Genomic DNA, 19747 nt, shown 5'->3' with positions numbered 1-19747 from the left:
TACTGGTAAACATGGTAAATGAGAAGATTGAAAACCTGCAAAGGACTCTGTATGAGTGTGATAGGGAGAGAGAGGAGGCAAACCAAAGGTCAATACAGGAAGCTCATGAGCACGAGGAAGCTATTCAAAGATTAATACAGGATTTGCGTGAGCAGCTTGAGAACACTCAGAGAAATAAAGGAATGGCGTGAGCAGGCTGAGATCAGTCAAAGAGATAGACAGGAATTGCAGGAGCTGGACGTGAACAGACACAGAGAAAGTCAGGAATGGTGTGAGCAGGCTGAGAACACTCAAAGAGAACTACAAGAATGGCATGAATGTGAGGAATCTAATCAAAGAATAATACAGGGATTGAAAGAGCAGGATGAGAATACACAAAGATCACTAAAGGCATTCATGGAATCCATAAACAGAGAGCTGAAAGAACTCAGGGAGACCATGAAGGGAATGCTGAATGGAACCCAACAGAAGGAATGGGAGTTCAAGGAAACCATAACCAATCAACTAAGTGATTTGAGAATAAACACTGAACACCAAATTAAGGAAGTAAAGAAGTTCATACAAGATCTGAAACAAATCTCCAACAAAGAATTTGAAGGCATCAAAGATGACCAACTAGAAGGAAAATAAATAAAAAACAAGGGAGACAGTCTTGATAGTAAGTTAGACCATGCAGAAGATCGAATCTTGAGGATTGAAGACAGCCTAGATATTATAGAGAAAGAACATACAACCATCCAAAACAAATCTATTCAACACTTGGAAGACATCAGAAAGCATAATCTGAGGATAATGGGTGTAGAGGAGCACCTAGAGACAGAAGTTAATGGTCTAGGAAATTTGTTTAACAGGACCCTAACAGAGAACTTCCCAAACATGCAAAAAGATAGGCCTATTCAGATACAAGAAGCTTTTAGAACTCCACATAGACCAGACCAGAACAGGACATCCTACCGTCACATTATAATCCACACTGGATCAATTCAGACCAAGGAAAAGATCCTTAAAGCTGTCAAGGAGAAAAGATCAATCACTTATAAAGGGAAACCAATTAGAATCATCTCAGATTTCTCAGCAGAGACAATCAAAGCAAGAAGAGCCTGGAATGATATATGCCATGCCCTAAAGACAACTATCAACCAAGAATACTATACCCAGTTAAACTCTCCTTCATAACCGAAGGCCAAATAAAAACCTTCCATAGCAAAGAAAAATTGAAACAATATATCTTCACCAAACCAGCCCTACAAAAGATTGTTAAAGATGTCCTACACATAGAAAACCAACAAGACCACAATAAAGGCCAAGAAACCGCACCCACACTGAGAATCCAAGAACCATAGGAAGAACCCAGTTGCTGCAGCCCCAAAGAAGGTGATAAAATGGCAGGAACTCCCAAATACCTCTCAGTCCTATCTCTCAACATTAACGGACTTCACTCTCCAATTAAGCGACATAGACTGTCTAGTTGGGTTAAAAAGCAAGATCTTTCTATCTGCTGCCTTTAGGAGTCACATCTTGCCCACCAGCATCTGTTGTTGTTAGAGTTCTTGATTTTTGCTGTTCTAACTGGAGTGAGGTGATATCTCAATGTTGTTTTGATTTGCATTTCTTTTATGGCTAGGGATGTTGAACATTTCTTCATGTGTCTATTGACCATCCTTCTTTCTTCTTCAGAGAAGCTCCTCTTTAAGTCTTTCGCCCACTTACTTATTGGGCAGTTGTTTCTTTGAGGATTTGTTGTTGGGTGGTTTAATTTTTTGAGTTCCAAGTATATTTTAGATATGAGACCCTTGTCCGTTGTATGGCTAGTAAAGATCTTCTCCCAATCCATGGGCTTTCTATTGATCTTGCTAGCTATGTCATTTGCCCTGCAGAACCTTACTTCATTGTTGGTGGGAATGTAAACTTGTTCAACCACTTTGGAAAGCAGTATGGAGGTTCCTCAAAAGACTTCACATAGAACTCCCCTATGACCCAGCAATCCTACTTTTGGGCATTTACCCTAATGTTTACGAAAAAGACCACACTAAAGCTACCAGCACAACTATGTTTATTGCAGCATTATTTACCATAGCTAAGATATGGAACCAACCCAGATGCCCCTCAGTAGATGAATGGATCAAGAAAATGTGGTATATATACACAATGGAATTCTATGCCTCCATCAGAAAGAATGACATTTCCCTATTTGTTAGGAAATGGAAAGGCTTGGAAAAAATTATATTAAGTGAAGTAAGCCAGGCCCAAAGAAACATAGGTCCCATGGTTTCCCTTATTTGCAATATCTAGTATAAGTATGAGGCAAGCGGAAAAAGTCAGATAATGTGATGTTAGGAAAATGAACCCTCAAATATGTATTTTAATGTTTTTGTTTCTTTCATGCATGTGTTTCTAACGCATTTATAAGATTATTTCTTTGTTGCTTTGTATGTCCCTCCCCCACAGTGTAACCTCCGCTTTCACTATATTTGATGTCAGTATAACATGTGGAGGAGATGGGGACAAACAAGTCGTTTAAGGATTCAGGTGGACCTGTTGCAACAATGAGAAGTACAAAATGTCATGTCAAAACCAGCTTTACAATGTCGGTGTGTGGGGGGGGGTATAGTTGGGTGGGGGGGAGGGGGGAGCTGGGAAGGGAGGTGAAGGGTAAACAAAGGAGGAGGCTGCAATGCTTGGTAAGAAATGTATGCATTATCCTGCCCATGTAATTGTAACCCCTCTGTACAGTATGTTCTCAAATAAAATAAAATAAAATTAAAAAAAAAAAAAACAACATAAAAACAAACACATTTTCAATGTTAAAGGCTGGAACAAAATCTACCAAGCAAACGGGCCCCATAAACAGGCGGGAGTTGCAATCCTAATATCAGATAAAATAGACTTCAAATTAAAATTAGTGAGAAGAGGTAAAGAAGGTCACTACATACTAATTAAGGGATCTCTCCTTCAGGAGGATATTACAATTCTATATAATATCTATTTGTCAAACAATGGAGCACCCAAATTTATCCCAGAAAATTTATCCCTCAAATCCCACATAGATCCAAAGACATTAATTGTTGGGGACTCTAACACACCACTTTCCCCACTAGATAGATCCTGTATTTCCTGTAGTGATTTGTCATGCTTCCTAGTTTTGTTATGAATAATTGTGTGCTCTTTCTCTACGGAGTATAAACTGTCTTCAGCCTCTGCGATTCGTTGTGCGACCTCATCCATTCTACTTTGAAGGCTTTTTACTTTAGTGTTTATCACCTTTCCTTCTTGCTATTCTTTCTTAATAGTGGCCAGCTCCTTATTAAAGTTTTCTTTTAAGTCTTGAATAGATTGCCTTACCCCCTGGAGTTGGTTATCAGACGTCTCTATCCACTTAATCTGGGTTCCTATCTTTTCATTAGATTCTTTCTCCCTCTGCTGGAGTTCCTTTATCTTTTTATTTGTGGAGGCCATGAAGTCATCTATTAGCTTCTGGTTGGCCTCATCGCATTCTCTGATAACCCTATGCAGGGTGTCCAATTTTTCATTGAGCAGGTTGACCAGTCATAGTTTTAATCTATCTTGAGCATTATCCTCTAGGTCATTCTGAGACTGCTCTGTAGCTTGTTTATGTGGAGATGGTGTTGTGGTTTGTTGATTGGCCAACTTTCTTGTGTTTCTGTGATTAGTTCTACTCATTTGGAGACAAGAATCACACTGGTACGACAGTAGGACAGTCTTTTAGGACCAGAGCCAACCCAGTGTTGTGCAGATGTATAAATTGCTTTCTTTGCTTGGAGAGGCATATTATGTATAGTTGTAATTTTTTAGACAATCTGGGTTTGGCTGATAAGTATTCTGCTCCTTAGAGTTAACAAGATGGGCCCCTTGTACTCAGAATAGTCAAATGAAACCAAGTTTGTAGTCAAATATAGAACCAACTGTAAACTGGCCAAATATAAACCATTAGGGATCAATTGGTTGGAGTAGATAGAGAAGTGAAGGGTTAGGATTGGAGAGATGTGAATTTAAGTTCAGAAGAGAACTTGAGTATAATAGTAGAGGGTTGAGAACAGCTTAGGGGAGGGGTATATGTAGTAGTAGGAGAATAAAGACCTTGTTACTGAGTAAAAAAGGTGCGAAAGAATTTGAAGAAAGGTTGTGTAGGGAGTGTTAGGTTTTTAAAAAGAGGTAGCCGAGTAAGAACTGCACCAGCACACACATGGTATTCAGGTAAGGGGTAGGTTTATTCAGTAGACCTGCTGGGACCAGGCAAGGTTGGCACTCCGCGTGGCTGGGAAAGACCTGGGAATGAGAGAGAGCTAGGAAAGAGAGGAAAGAGCTAGAGCAGAGAGAGAGCAGAGAGAGCTAGAAAAGAAAGAGAGAGAGAGGTAAGAACAGAGAGAGAGAGCTAGAATAGAACAGAGAGAGAGAGAGCTAGAAATGAACAGAGAGAGCTAGAATAGAACAGAGAGAGAGCTTGGGCCTGTGCTAGGCCTTATCTAGGGTATGGGTGGGGAAAGGTGTGGCCACATCAAATTCAGATGTGACCTCAGCGGATGCAGATGTGACCTCTTCCAGGTGTCCCAGTTGCCTAGGTAACGCAGGTACTGGGTGGAGACTTTGCTGTGAGGAGGGTGGAGTCTGCTCGCCAGCCAGGAGTGGACCTTACAGGGAGTAGCTTAGAGATCTAGATGAAGATAAGAAGAAGTTATATATAATTGTATTTGGGAGACTTATTGGAAAGTTGCTTAATCTAAGTTAACTCCTGTAATTATTGTTTACTTTGTGTATAGAACTAGACAGGGTAGCTCTGATGGAGTAGTAGTATGTGGACAGAGAGGAGAAGGAGAGAGTGACAGGAAAAAGAAGAAGAAAAAAAAACCTTACAAATTAGGAAATTGGAAACTGGGAGAAGAAACCAAATAATAATGAAAAATAGAAGCGTTAAGTGGAATAGCAAATCCTAAATCACGATACACACAAGTAACACATAGAAATAAAAACAAATGATCAGACATAAAAACTAACAAAACAAAACAAAAACAATAAAATAACTAACCAATGGTTTTTCCGGGTTCTTTGGGGGAGCTTTAGTCTTCCCGTAGTCCTCAGAGCAGACTCCCGATAGAACCTTGTATGCCTTGCTGTAGTCCACTTTCCTTGTGGCTTGGTTGGGAGCAGATGGCCTTTTGATGGGGGAGGCTGCCTGCTATCTATAGTCCCACTCTCAGGCCTGGTAGAAGGGAGTTTTAAGGGTTTCAGGTTTGTAGACTGCTATCATAGGCCTGGAGTTGTGTTCCCAGGCTTTCCCAGGTAGCCATAGTGGCCTTAGGAGCAAAGCTTATGTCCGTGTTCTGTTCTGGTCTAATCCCTCCCTTTTGGAAGGGGGTTTGGGTCAGAGGGCTTTGGGATCCCTCAGGGAATTGCCACCCCCAGGGAATGAACCCAGTTAGGTTATTCACGAGGTCTGTAGCTGGGTGTGAGCTGGACCACAGAGCCTGTGCTGTGGCGGGTAAGATGGAGTTGGCAGGTTCTCAGTCAGAGGGTCTAATTGTTGGCAGGTCCAGGTGTGTGTGTGTGTTGGGGGGAGGTGGCTCTGTTGATGCTGAAGGGTCTCCTCTGTGGCAGTGTGGGGAGTCCTGGCGCTGGGAGGACTGGGTGGAGGTTGGTGCAGCAGGCTGGTGTAGACTGAGGGGGTCCGTGCTGGTCTGCAGCAGAGGCGGTGGGAGGTGGAGGGTGGTGGCTGGTGGCAGGCAGCCTTGGAGGTTTCTGCCTGCAGCTGCTCGGTGTGTCAGCAGCAAGAGATGCCTACAGCAGCTTGGTGGTGCAGCAGCTGTGAGTGCCTGGAGTCTGCACAGGGTGGCAGCAGGGAGGGAGCAGGTCTCAGCAGAGAGCCCAGTCGGCAGAGCGGTCAGCCTGTAGAGCATAGAGCAATGGATTGGCTGTGTCTGTGGTTTCCTGGGGGCCTTGTGTGGGGTTAGCAGGGGCCCACGGGGATCCCGCCAGCACTGCAGGCACTGCCTGGCTTTGGGGGCTTACCTGGTGGTGCCAACTTCTGGCGACTGTAATGGGTAATGCTGAGTTCGCTCCTTCTCTGTAGCTGCTCTGGGGGGCGAGGGGCACGTTGGAGTGGGGGCCATTCTCGGACTCTTCACCAGATTCTCTCCTAACTTTCCATGGGTCTAGTGTTGAGCGCTTTCTTCAGTTTTTTTGGATGCTCTTCCTGCTTAAAGTCTGCAGAGAGTCCCTGGGTGGTGCGGCATGGAGCTGCGTGGTGCAGATGCTCCAGGGGTGCCAATCACTGTTTCTCTTTCTCTTTCCTTATTTGTCTCTTGTAGTAGAAAAAGTCTTTAGGTATTTAGAGTTTGATTGGAGTGGGTCTCTTGAGGTAAAGTGTGGCTGTGCCCCTAGATCTTCTTTTGGTCAGAGACATAGTGGGGCTACCTGTGAGGGCGCGGCCATTTTCTTATCTCTATTTCTAGAGCTTATCTTCTATGAGTTGTTAAGGGCCTGATTTGGACTCTTCAGGGTTGAATTATCCCACATCTACTGAGTTAACTATTGAAGAGAGGGTTTTACAATTTGATGTGGAAAGTTGGCTATCAATAGAAAGCTTATAGTGATGAAAATGACTCCTGTCCAGTGACAATAATCCTTAGATGTAAATTATTACATTTGGTAGGAAAAGTAAGCTCAGTGGTAACCTAGTTTTATCACTCTAACATTATTAACCAGTTTGGAATCTAGACGAGCAATCTTATACACACCTTCTTTTTCTCAGCCAATGGAAACATTTCACTGTCTCCCATTCTCTTGGTTTGTTTCTTATCACTTTGCTGATTCTGTCATTAATGAAGTAATGAACTCATTGGTAGGTATTTTAGTTCATAAAATTAGGCTCTGTATGATATTGTTTACAGGCTCTGCTAGATAGCCTTCTTCTCAATGCTCAACAAGGTCCCTACTGTGTCATTGTTGTGAGAATCTGGAGTGAGGGAAGAGGGAAAAAAAAACCTCAGTACCACGTTGCTCGAAGTCTTGGTAGGGCCATCTATTATTTTGCCTGCCCAGAATTCTTTCCCACAATAGTCTATTAGCTTGCCAACTGCCTCCTGCATCTATCTCATGAATTTAAGTAAGAACTTTGGGATTTGGAATGTAGAGGGAGAAATAGTAAGGCTGCAGTTCAGATTCCAGGAAGGTTTCAACTATAGACCTGGATATGATTTAGGGTATCTAGAGTTAGATACTGGTTTGCAATGGTCAGAAATGGGCATTTCTAGTGGAATCCTGAACTGTTAAGAGTTCCAGAGAATTACCAAGTCTTTTTTTTTTTTTTTTTGGTCCAGTCGTGGGGCCTGAACTCTGGGCCTGGGCGCTGTCCCTCAGCAATTCAGCTCAAGGCTAGCACTCTACCACTTGAGCCACAGCACCACTTCTGGCTTTTTCTTTTTGCATATGTGGTGCTGAGGAATTGAACCCAGGGCCTTGAGCATGCAAGGCAAGCGCTCTACCACTGAGCCACCTTCCCAGCCCCCAGAATTACCAAGTCTTAAAAATATAATTTAAGTTTAACTTTCAGATTACTCTTCATTATTTAGGGCCACATAATGTATATTCTTCAAAGTGTTGACTTGAGATTATCATTTTGTCCCTTGTATTGTTTCTTGTGGTAATGTATCATTAATGTTGCATGACACTGTCTGCCTAAGAAAGGCCTTTCTGGAGAGTGGGAAGGTCAAGAAATACTGTGTGGACTGGGGCAGGATATCACTGTTGTGCTTGTCTAAGTGCATATTGGTGAGCCAGTATATACTATGTGCTGCTTGTCTTATCTTTTTCAGACAAGATGTATTGCTATTGATGTATCTTACTCCATAGTTGATCAAATCCCACTGATTAGGAAGACCAAATTAACAAAAGTCCCCAAGAAGACCAAGATCATTAGTTATCAATAGCTGGGCTTAATACAAAGTATTGACTAAATAAGGCTATACTCACTGCTGACTGTTGCTGGAGAGAGGGAAAATCTTTACTGAGGGGTGGTGTGTTAGTACATAGGGTCACCATAACGAGGCACTGCAACTGAATGTCTTTAAAATTTTTTAAACCAGTGTTGGGGCTTAAACTCAGGGCCTGAGCTCTATACCTGAGCTTCTCTGTGCTCAAGGCTAGCATCCTAGTACTTGAGCCACAGTGCCACTTCTGGATTTTTCTGTTTTATAATTTAAAAGAGTTTCACAGGGAGATCTGGAGGAAGATGGTGGAGGAGAAGCTGAAGACTAAACAAGCTCTTGCATAGAAAGCAGTTTTAGTGTTTCAGTGAAAAGTCCTAGGCTAGAGAGTCATAGTTCAGAGAGTTTGGCCAGAGAGGAAAAATCCAGGCAGCTTGGTTAAGGAGAAAGATCTGAGGGCTTGCTGTTGTCTGTGGGGGTGGCTGCTGCCGCAGCTGCCATATCAACAGAGAGAGCCTGGGACAACGGCACCAGAGGTGGTGTGCAAGCAGATTCTACTTTCCACCAGTAAGAACTGACAAGGAGCAGAAATCTTCATCCTGCTGATCACGGACAGTCGCAGACTGTGGACAGCCTCGAAACCAAGGGATAGGCATGAATATACCCCAAGACATACTCACTCCTTCTCTCAGAGCAGTGGTGGGAAGGTAGCTCCTCCCCCACCACCAGAGAACAGCTCCATCTTTGATACTGACAAAGACCCAGCCAGAGCACCTAGGCCTTGGAAGTAGACAATAAGAACCATTCACCAGGTCACAGGAACCTGACCCGTGGTGCTCACCTCCATGCATGGGAGGAGTTGCCCTTCCTAGTCAAAGGAAGCTCCACCCAAGGAGGAATGACTTTCTTCACTGGGTAAAGAGATCCCGAGGCTGCCCCTCCTCACTGCAGCATAGGCAGCAGACTCAGCAGCAAGAGGGGTCAAAGAAAAACAATCGAAACTCAATAAACAAAAATCCTGAGAATGGATCCAGGCTGCGTTGTGTGAGTGTTTCAGGAACTAGCCCCTCAGGGAAAAGCTACTGATTGCTGACAGGCCTCAACCCTACCCATGACAGCCTTATCACAGCATCTCCAAGCTAGAGGAAACAGCCATCTCCTTCTTTTGTGATACTCAAAGCAGATCTCCTTCCCACTGAACTAGCCTGGGAGGAGGATCATAAAGTCCTAGGTAAGGCAGAGTTTCTTTCTGCCTCTTCAAGCTGACTTAAGAAACCAATCAAGCCACAGGAAAACCAAACACCACAAGCATACCAGAGACTCCACCAAAGAGACTGGTTACGACACAGGGGAGATACAAGATCCCCTCTTACCGCCCCCCCCCAAATCAAAGAACTCCTTTTTCTACCTATTTTTTATTAAAAAATTGTTTTCCACTTCTTTTATATTTTTATTTTAGGGTGTGTGTTTTAATTATTTTTACTCTTTTCCCGTTTTGTCTTTTTTTTGATTGACTTAATTGCTGCTCTGCTCATCCCCAGATATATACCCGTCATCAATTATTAGACCTTATCCTTCATTGTGTGCATAATTATTTCAGAACTTGACTACTCAATTCACAAACTCTTAGCCTTAATTCCTTTAATAGTAGTATTCTTTCTTTATACTTATATAATTTTAAGTGTTTCATTTTTAAATGTTTTATTTTTTCATTTTTCATTTTTATTTCTTTTCTCCTCTCCTTTTATTCTTTTCCTCTATCAGTATTACTCCCTCATACTCATATAATTTTTAAGTGTTTCATTTTTTAAATTTAATTTATTTTTCATTTTTTCTTGTTTCTATATCTTTTTTCCTTCTATCAGTTTCCTCTCTGAAATTAGGGATTGGTTAGACTCCCTCTTTCCTTTTCCCTCTCCACTTTCCTCTAATCTTATTTCCCTAAACCTATTAATTTCTGGTCTGCTGACTCCCTCTTCCACATTCTTAGTCCATTAATCCATAGTTGATTGTTGTTGAACTATATTGTATCTGTTGAACTAGATTGTATCTGTATTAATTTTGGCTGCATCAATCAATATGTGAAACTACAGGGTTCTGGTTGATGCTTGCATTAAAATAGTGTTCTAGCATGAAATTGGTTTTGCTTTTATAGTAAATGAGCAGAACAAGCCAGAGAAACACACAAAAGTGGTAAGTCCAGGTATCTCAACTCCCACTCAATATAATCAGGTGTCAGAACAGTTAATGAATAATCCAGAGTTCCCAAAATGCTTTACAAACACTACTGGTAAACATGCTGAATGAAAAGTCTGAAAGCCTGAAAGGACTCTGTGTGAGCATGAGAAGGAGCGAGATAAGGCTAACCAAAGATTAATATAGGGATGTCATGAGCATGAGGAAACTAATCAAAGATTAATACAGGAATTGTGTGAGCGGGATGAGAATAGAAAAAGATCAATGGAGGCATTCATGGAAACCACAAATAGGGAGCTGAAGGAAACCAGGGAGGCCACAAAGGGAATGCAGAAAAGAGCCCATCAGAAGGAAAGAGAGTCCAATGAAACCATAACCAATCAACTAAATACTGAAAATCAAATCAAGGAAATAAAGAAGTCCATACAAGATAAAAAACAAAGCTCCAACAAAGAATTTGAAGCCATAAAAGCCAACCAATTAGAAAGGAAATAAAAAAAACTAAGTAGAAAGTCTTGACAGTAGACTAGACCATGCAGAAGATAGAAGATAGAATCTTGGGGATTGAAGACAGCCTAGACATTATATTCAAGACAAATCTAAGAAATATGATAGATCTATTCAACATTTAGAAGACATCATCAGCAGGCTTAATCTGAGCATAATGGGTGTAGAGGAGCATCTAGAGACAGAAGTTAATGGTCTAGGAAATTTGTTTAACAGGACCCTAGCAGAGAACTTCCCAAACATGCAAAAAGATAGGCCTATTCAGATACAAGAAGCTTTTAGAACACCAAATAGATCAGACCAGAATAGGATATGCCACCATCACATTATAATCCATACAGGATCAATTCAGACCAAGGAAAGAATCCTTATAGTTGTCAAGGAGAAAAGATGAATCACCTATAAAAGAAAACCAATTAGAATCACCTCAGATTTCTCAGCAGAGACAATCAAAGCAAGAAGAGCCTGGAATGATGTATGCCATGCCCTAAAGACAAACAACTATCAACCAAAAATACTGTGCCCAGCCAAACTCTCCTTCATAATGGAAGGTCAAATAAAAACCTTCCATAGCAAAGAATAATTGAAACAATATATTTCCACCAAACCAGCCCTACAAAAGATACTTAAAGATGTCCTACACACAGAAAACCAACAAGAGCACAATAAAGACCAAGAAACTGTACCCAGAGAACCCAAGAGGCATAGTAAGAACCCAGTTGTCACAGCCCCCAAGAAGGTGCATAACATGGCAGGAACTATCAAACATCTCAGGCCTAACTCTCAACATTAATGGACTCAACTCTCCAATAAAGTTTCATGGACTATCTAGATGGCTCAAAAAGCAAGATCCTTCTATCTACTGCCTTCAAGAGACACACATTGCCCACAAAAATAAACATATTCTGAAAGTGAAAGGCTGGAATGAAATCTACCAAGCAAAAAGCCCCCAGAAACAGGTGGGAGTTGTAATCCTAATATCAGATAAAATAGACTTCAAATTAAAATTATTGAGAAGAGATAAAGAAGGTCACTACATACTAATAAGGGATCTCTCCTTCAGGAGGATATTACAATTCTAAATATTTACTCACCAATAATGGAGCACCCAAATTTATCCAAGAAACACTACTTTCCCTCAAGTCTCACATAGATCCAAAGACATTAATTGTTGGGGAATTTAATACATTTAACCACTATCCCCACTAGATAGATCAACTCAGCAAAAACTCAACAGAGAAACCACAGATCTAAACAACTGCATATATCAATTAGATTTAACAGACATCTACCGAATATTTCACCCAGCAGCATCAGAATACACTTCTCAGCAGCACATGGAACATTTTCCAAAATAGACCACATTCTAGGTCACAAAGCAAATCTGTCCAAATTCAGAAAGATTGAAATTATGCCCTGAATTCTCTCAGACCACAAGGGAATAAAATTAGAACTCAACACCAAAGCCACCAAAGAAAGTCCTGTAATACACGGAGGCTGAACAACACAGTGCTGAATCATGAGTGGGTCATGGAAGAGATTAGAAAGGAAATTCAAATGTTCATGATATTCAAAAAAAAGGAACACACAAATTACCAGCTCCTCTGGGACACAGAAAAAGCATTACTCAGAGGCAAGTTTATAGCTTTGAGTTCCTACATCAACAAATTGGAGAAATTTGAAACCAACAATTTAATGAAACATCTCAAACTCCTTGAGAAAGGGCAGAAAGCTAAACTTCAATCCAGTAGATGGAAAAAATAATTAAAATTAAATCCGAATTAAATGAATTAGAGTTCCCAAAAAACCATAGAAACAATCAACAAAACAAAGAGTTGGTTCTATGGAAAAAATAACAAAATTTACTGACCCTTAGCAAATCTTATCAGAAAAAGAAGAGAACACACCCAAATAAACAAACTCAGAGATGAGAATGGAAGCACCATAGAAACAACCAAGATTCAGAACATTATAAAGAACTACATCTCAAACCTTTATGCTAATAAATTTGAGAATCTGGATGAAATGGATGATTTCCTAGCAAATATTGACATGTCAAAACTAAACCAAGATGAGTTAAACCAACTTAATAGACCAATATCAAGCATCAAAATAGAAACAGCAATAAAAGACCTCCCATCCAAGAAAAACCCAGAACTGGATGGATTTACAGCTGAATTCTACAAGGCCTTCAAAGCAGAACTCACACCAATACTCCTCCATCTCTTCAATGACATTGAAAGTTAAAATTCACTACCATACTCTTTCTATGAAGCCAACATAACCCTCATCCCCAAACCAGGCAGGGACTCATCAAAGAAAGAAAACTATAGACCCATTTCTTTGATGAACATTGATGCAAAACTTCTCAACAAAATTTTGGCCAATCGGCTTCAACAACTCATCAAGAAAATCATACACCACTATCAAACAGGATTCATTTCAGGGATGCAAAGCTGGTTCAATATACGCAAATCAATTGATATAACTCATCACATCAACAAGAGCAAGGATAAGAACCACATGGTTATCTCAATAGATGAAGAAAAAGCATTTGACAAGATCCAACACCCCTTTATGATGAAAGCTCTGGAAAAACCAGGAACCCTCGATATAATAAAGGCTGTGTATGACAAACCTACAGCCTGCATTATACTTAATGGCAAAAAGTTAAAGCCATTTCCTCTAAATTCAGGTATGAGGCAAGGATGTCTCTTCTCTCCATTTCTCTTCAACCTAGTATTAGAATGCCTAGCTGGGACAACAGGACATGATGCAGATATAAAGGGGATCCATGTAGAGAATGATGAAGTAAAACTCTCCCTCTTTGCAGATGACATGATCTTGTATTCAAGGAATCCCATGGACTCCACTCCCAAATTACTCAAGATAATTCAAAATTTGGCAAAGTAGCATGTTATAAAATTAACCCTCAAAAATCAGTTGCTTGGAATTCCGTGAAGATGGCGGAGGAGAAGCTGGAGGCTAAACAAGCTCTCACATAGAAAGCAGTTTTAGTGTTCCAGTGAACAGTCCTAAGCCAGAGAATCACACCAAGTGTGCCATCACAGTACAGAGAGTTAGGCCAGAGAGGGAAAATCCAGGCAAGGAGACAGATCTGAGCAGATTCGACTCAACACCAGCAAGAACTGACAAGGAGCAGACATCTTCAACCTAAAGTTCGCAGACCAGAGACAACCCAAGAACAAAGACTCTGGCGTGAGTAGAAGTCTGACATCCTCACTCCTTCTCAGGGAGCAGAGGAGGAAAGGCCACCCATCCCCTCCCCCCACCCCACCAGAGATCTCTATCTTTGATACTGACGAAGGCCTGGCTGAGCAGCTAGCTCCAACTCACACCTTGGAAGAAAACAAAAGTCATTTAGCAGATCACAGGAACCTAACCTGACCTGCCAGACTCAGCTCCACCCAGGAAAAAGTCACCCAGCCCAGGCCACCTGCCCCAGGAGTGACTTTCATCCCTGGGTAAACAGAGCCAGAGGCTGCCCCTCCCTATAGCAGCCTTGACAATCAATTGCAATTCAGTAAACATAAACCCTGAGAATGATTCCAGGCTGGGCTCTGTGAGTGTCTCAGAAGCTAGCCCCTCAGGGCAAAGCTACTGTATGCTGAAAGGCCTCAACTCTACCCAGAACCTAGCCTCATCACAGCATCTCCAAACTAGAGGAAACAGCCATCTCCCTCTTTTGTGATACTTAAAGCAGATCTCCCTCCCATTGAACTAGCCTGGGAGGAGGATCACAAAATCTTGGGTAAAGCAAAGCATTTTTCTGCCTGCGCAAACTGACTTAAGAAACCAACCAAGCCACAGGAAAATCAAACACCACAAGCAGACCAGAGACTCCAACTAGAGACTGGTTGTGGACAAAAGGGAGATGCAGGATCTTCCCATTCCTCCCAAAGAAAATCAAAGAATTCCTTTTTTTGTACCTTTTATAAAAAATTTTTTTCTAAAACTTTTTTTTTTAATTTTTAACTTCTTTTTTGTAATTTTGTTTTCTAAAGATCACTAAAGGTATTCATGGAATCCATAAAGAGAGAGCTGAAAGAAGTCAGGGAGACCACAAAGGGAATGCTGAATGGAACGCAACAGAAGGAATGGGAGTCCAAGGAAACCATAACCAATCAACTAAGTGATTTGACAATAAACACTGAACACCAAATTAAGGAAGTAAAGAAGTTCATACAAGGGGCTGGGAAGGTGGCTCAGTGGTAGAGCGCTTGCCTTGCATGCATGAGGCCCTAGGGTCACTTCCTCAGCACCACATAAGCAAAAAGAAAAAAAAAAAGCCGGAAGTGGCGCTGTGGCTCAAGTGGTAGAGCGCTAGCCTTGAGCTGAAGAGCTGAGGGACAGCGCCCAGGCCCAGAGTTCAGGCCCCACGACCGGACCAAAAAAAAAAAAAAAGTTCATACAAGATCTAAAACAAATCTCCAACAAAGATTACCAACTAGAAGGAAAAGAAATAAAAAGCAAAGTAGAAAGTCTTGATAGCAGGTTAGACCATGCAGAAGATCGAATCTCAGGGATTGAAGACAGCCTAGATATTATAGAGAAAGAACATACAACCATCCAATACAAATCCAAGAAATATGATCTATTCAACACTTGAAAGACATCATTAGAAAGCCTAATCTGAGGATAATAGGTGTAGAGGAGCACCTAGAGACAGAAGTTAATGGTCTAGGAAATTTGTTTAACAGGATCCTAGCAGAGAACTTCCCAGACATACAAAAAGATAGGCCTATTCAGATACAAGAAGCTTTCAGGACTCCAAATAGACCAGACCAGAATAGGATATGCCACCATCACATTATAATCCATATAGGATCAATTCAGACCAAGGAAAGAATCCTTATAGTTGTCAAGGAGAAAAGATGAATCACCTATAAAAGAAAACCAATTAGAATCACCTCAGATTTCTCAGCAGAGACAATCAAAGCAAGAAGAGTCTGGAATGATGTATGCCATTCCCTAAAGACAAACAACTATCAACCAAGAATACTGTACCCAGCCAAACTCTCCTTCATAATGGAAGGTCAAATAAAAACCTTCCATAGCAAAGAATAATTGAAACAATATATTTCCACCAAACCAGCCCTACAAAAGATTCTTAAGGATGTCCTAGACATAGAAAACCAACAAGACCACAATAAAGGCCAAGAAACCGCACCCACACTGAGAATCCAAGAACCATAAGAAGAACCCAGTTGCCGCAGCCCCCAAGAAGGTGGATAAAATGGCAGGAACTCCCAAATATCTCTCAGTCTTATCTGTCAACATTAACGGACTTCACTCTCCAATTAAGCAACATAGACTGTCTAGTTGGATTAAAAAGCAAGATCCTTCTATCTGCTGTTTTCAGGAGTCACATCTTGCCCATAAAATTCACATTATCAATGTGAAAGCCTGGAACAAAATCTACCAAGCAAATGGGCCCCATAAACAGGCTGGAGTTGCAATCCTAATATCAGATAAAATAGACTTCAAATTAAAATTAGTGAGAAGAGATAAAGAAGGCCTCTATGTACTAACTAAGGGACCTCTCCTTCAGGAGGATATTACAATTCTATATTTCTATTCGCCAAAAAAAAGAGCACCCAAATTTATCCAAGAAACACTACTTTCCCTCCAATCCCACATAGATCCAAAGACATTAATTGTTGGGGATTTTAACACACCACTTTCCCCACTAGATAGATCAACTCGGCAAAAACTCAACAGAGAAACCACAGATCTAAACAACTGCATAGATCAACTAGATTTAACAGACATCTACCTAATATTTCACCCAGAAGCATCAGAATACACGTTTTTCTCAGCAGCACATGGGACATTTTCCAAAATAGACCACATTTTAGGCCACAAAGCAAGCTTCTCCAAATTCAGAAACATTGAAGTTATACCTTGCATTCTCTCAGACCACAAGGGAATAAAATTAGAACTCAGCACCAAAAGCCACCAATGAAAATGCTGTAACACATGAGGCTGAACAATACACTGCTGAATCACAAATGGATCATGGAAGAGATTAGAAAGGAAATTCAAATGTTCATGATATTCAACAAAAATGAGCACACAAATTACCAGCTCCTCTGGGACACAGCAAATGCAGTACTCAGGGGCAAGTTTATAGCTCTGAGTTCCTACATCAACAAATTGGAGAGATCTGAAACCAACAATTTAATGAGACAGCTGAACCTCCTTGAAAAAGAGTAGCAAGATAAACCCCAATCCAGTAGACAGAAAGAAATAATTAAAATTAAATCAGAATTTAATGAATTAGAATCCAAAAAAACCATAGAAACAATCAACAAAACAAAGAGTTGGTTCTTCGAAAAAATAAACAAAATTGACAGGCCCTTAGCAAATCTTACAAGGAAAAGAAGAGAACACAACCAAATAAATAAACCCAAAGATGAGAATGGAAACATCACCACAGAAACAACCAAGATTCAGAACATTATAAGGGAATACTTCTCAAAACTTTATGCTAATAAGTTTGAGGACTTGGCAGAAATGGACCTTTTACTAGCAAATATTGACATGCCAAAACTAAACCAAGATGAGTTAAACCATCTTAACAAGCCCATATCAAGCCTTGAAATAGAAACAGCAATAAGAGACCTCCCACCTAAGAAAAGCCCAGGACCAGATGGTTGTACAGGAGAATTCTACAAGGCCTTCAAAGCAGAGCTTACACCACTACTCCTCCAACTCTTCAATGAAATTGAAAGAGAAAGTTCACTACCGAACACATTCTATGAAGCCATCATAACCCTCATCCCAAAAGGAGGCAGGGGCTCATCAAAGAAAGAGAACTATAGACCCATTTGTTTGATGAACATTGATGCAAAACTTCTCAACAAAATTCTGGCCAATCGACTTCAACAATTCATCCAAAAAATCATACACCACGATCAAACAGGATTTATTTCAGGGATGCAAAGCTGGTTCAATATACGCAAATCAATTGATATGACTCATCACATCAAGAAGAGCAAGGATAAGAACCACATGGTGATCTCAATAGATGCAGAAAAAGCATTTGACAAGATGCAACACACCTTTATAGCCCCACAAAAAATAAAATACCTAGAAGTTAACGTAACTAAAGAAGTGAAGGACCTCTATGATGAAAGCTTCAAAAACCTGAAAAAGGAAATTAAAGCAGAACTTAGGAAGTGGAAAAACCTCCCATGCTCCTGGATTGGGAGGATTAACATCGTGAAAATGGCAATACTGCAAAAGGTTAGCTGCAAATTCAATGTGATACCTCTCAATATTCCAACCTCATTCTTCAAGGAAACAGAAGGAGCAACCCCAAAATTCATATGGAACAATAAAAAACCCTGAATAGTAAAGGTGATCCTTAGCAGAAAGAATAGTGCTAGAGGAATATCAATACCAAATTTCAAACTCTACTACAAAGCTACAGCAATCAAAACAGCTTGGTACTGGCAGAAGGACACATCTGAGGACTAATGGAATAGAACTGAAGACCCAGAAATGAACCCACATACCTATAGCCACCTAATCTCTGATAAGGGAGCTAAAAAAAATAAAATGGAAGAAAAACAGCCTTTTCAGTAAATGGTGTTGTCAAAATTGACTAAACACCCGTAGAAAACTAAAGTTAGATCTGTATATGTCACCTTGCACCAGAATCAACTCCAAATGGATCAAAGACCTTAAAGTCAAAGCAGACACCCTGGAAACATTCCAGGAAGGAATAGTAGACATTCTAGGGCTCTTTGGCACAGGCTGAAATTTTCTTAATAGAGACCAAGAAACACAACATATCATAGAAAGTTTGGACAAATGGGGTTGCATGAAACTGCAGAGCTTCTGCAAGGCTAAGGACATAGATAGCAAGATCAACAGAAAGTCCATGGACTGGGAGAAGATCTTCACTAGCCATACAATGGACAAGGGTCTCATATCTAAAATATACTTAGAACTCAAAAAACTAAATCCCCCAACAACAAATCCTCAAAGAAACAACTGCCCGATGAATAAATGGGCTAAAGACTTAAAGAGAGATTTCTCTGAAGAGGAAATAAGAATGGCCAATAGACACATGAAAAAATGCTCAACTTCTCTAGCCATAAAAGAAATACAACTCAAAACAACATTGAGATTCTACCTCATTCCGGTTAGAATGGCTATAATCAAGAAATCTAATAATAACAGATCCCGGAGGGGATATGGCCAGAAGGGAACCCTACTTCATTATCAGTGGGAGTGTAAACTTGTTCATCCACTTTGGAAAGCAGTATGGAGTTTCCTCAAAATATTACATATAGAGCTCCATCCTATGACCCAGCAATCCCTCTTTTGGGCATTTACCCAAATGATCACAGACAAGACCATACTAAAGCTACCAGCACAACTATGTTTATCACAGTATTATTTACCATAGCTAAGATATGGAACCAATCCAGATGCCCCTCAGTAGATGAATGGATCAAGAAAATGTCATATATATGTATGTATATATGTGTGTGTGTGTGTGTGTGTGTGTGTGTGTGTGTGTGTGTGTGTGTGTGTATACACACATGTATTTCTATGCCTCCATCAGAAAGAATGACATCGCCCCATTTGTTAGGAAATGGAAAGATGTGGAAAAAATGATAAGTGAAGTAAGGCAGGCCCAAAGAAACATAGGGTCCCATGAATAACAAGTATATGTCTAGAACAAGCAGAAAAGGTCAAAAGCTATGTACATATGCACATATAAGATGATAAGTGAAATGAACCCCAAGACTGGGACACAAATGGGTTTTTTTCTTGCTATTGTTTTTAACATATTTATAATGTACTATGTGATTTTTTTTTTGTTTCTTTGGTATGTTTCTCCCCCACAGTATAACCCCTGTTTTCACTGTATTTGATTCTGGTGCCCTGCATCCTGTATATACATGTTTCTAATTTTGGGAGGGGAAGGGAAAAAACAAAATGCTTAAATAGATATACAGTTTAACCCATTGTACCAATGAGATGTACAAGACCCTATGTTGAAAACAAACTTTACAAGAGGGGGCAGGAGTTAAGGAAGTGGGATGGGAAGGCATGGTAGGAAAAAA

Source organism: Dipodomys spectabilis, unplaced genomic scaffold (assembly GCF_019054845.1).
Source record: "Dipodomys spectabilis isolate Male_0828 unplaced genomic scaffold, ASM1905484v1 ptg000034l, whole genome shotgun sequence".
Classification (NCBI taxonomy): Eukaryota; Metazoa; Chordata; class Mammalia; order Rodentia; family Heteromyidae; genus Dipodomys; species Dipodomys spectabilis.
Note: the sequence above shows the minus strand (reverse complement) of the source record.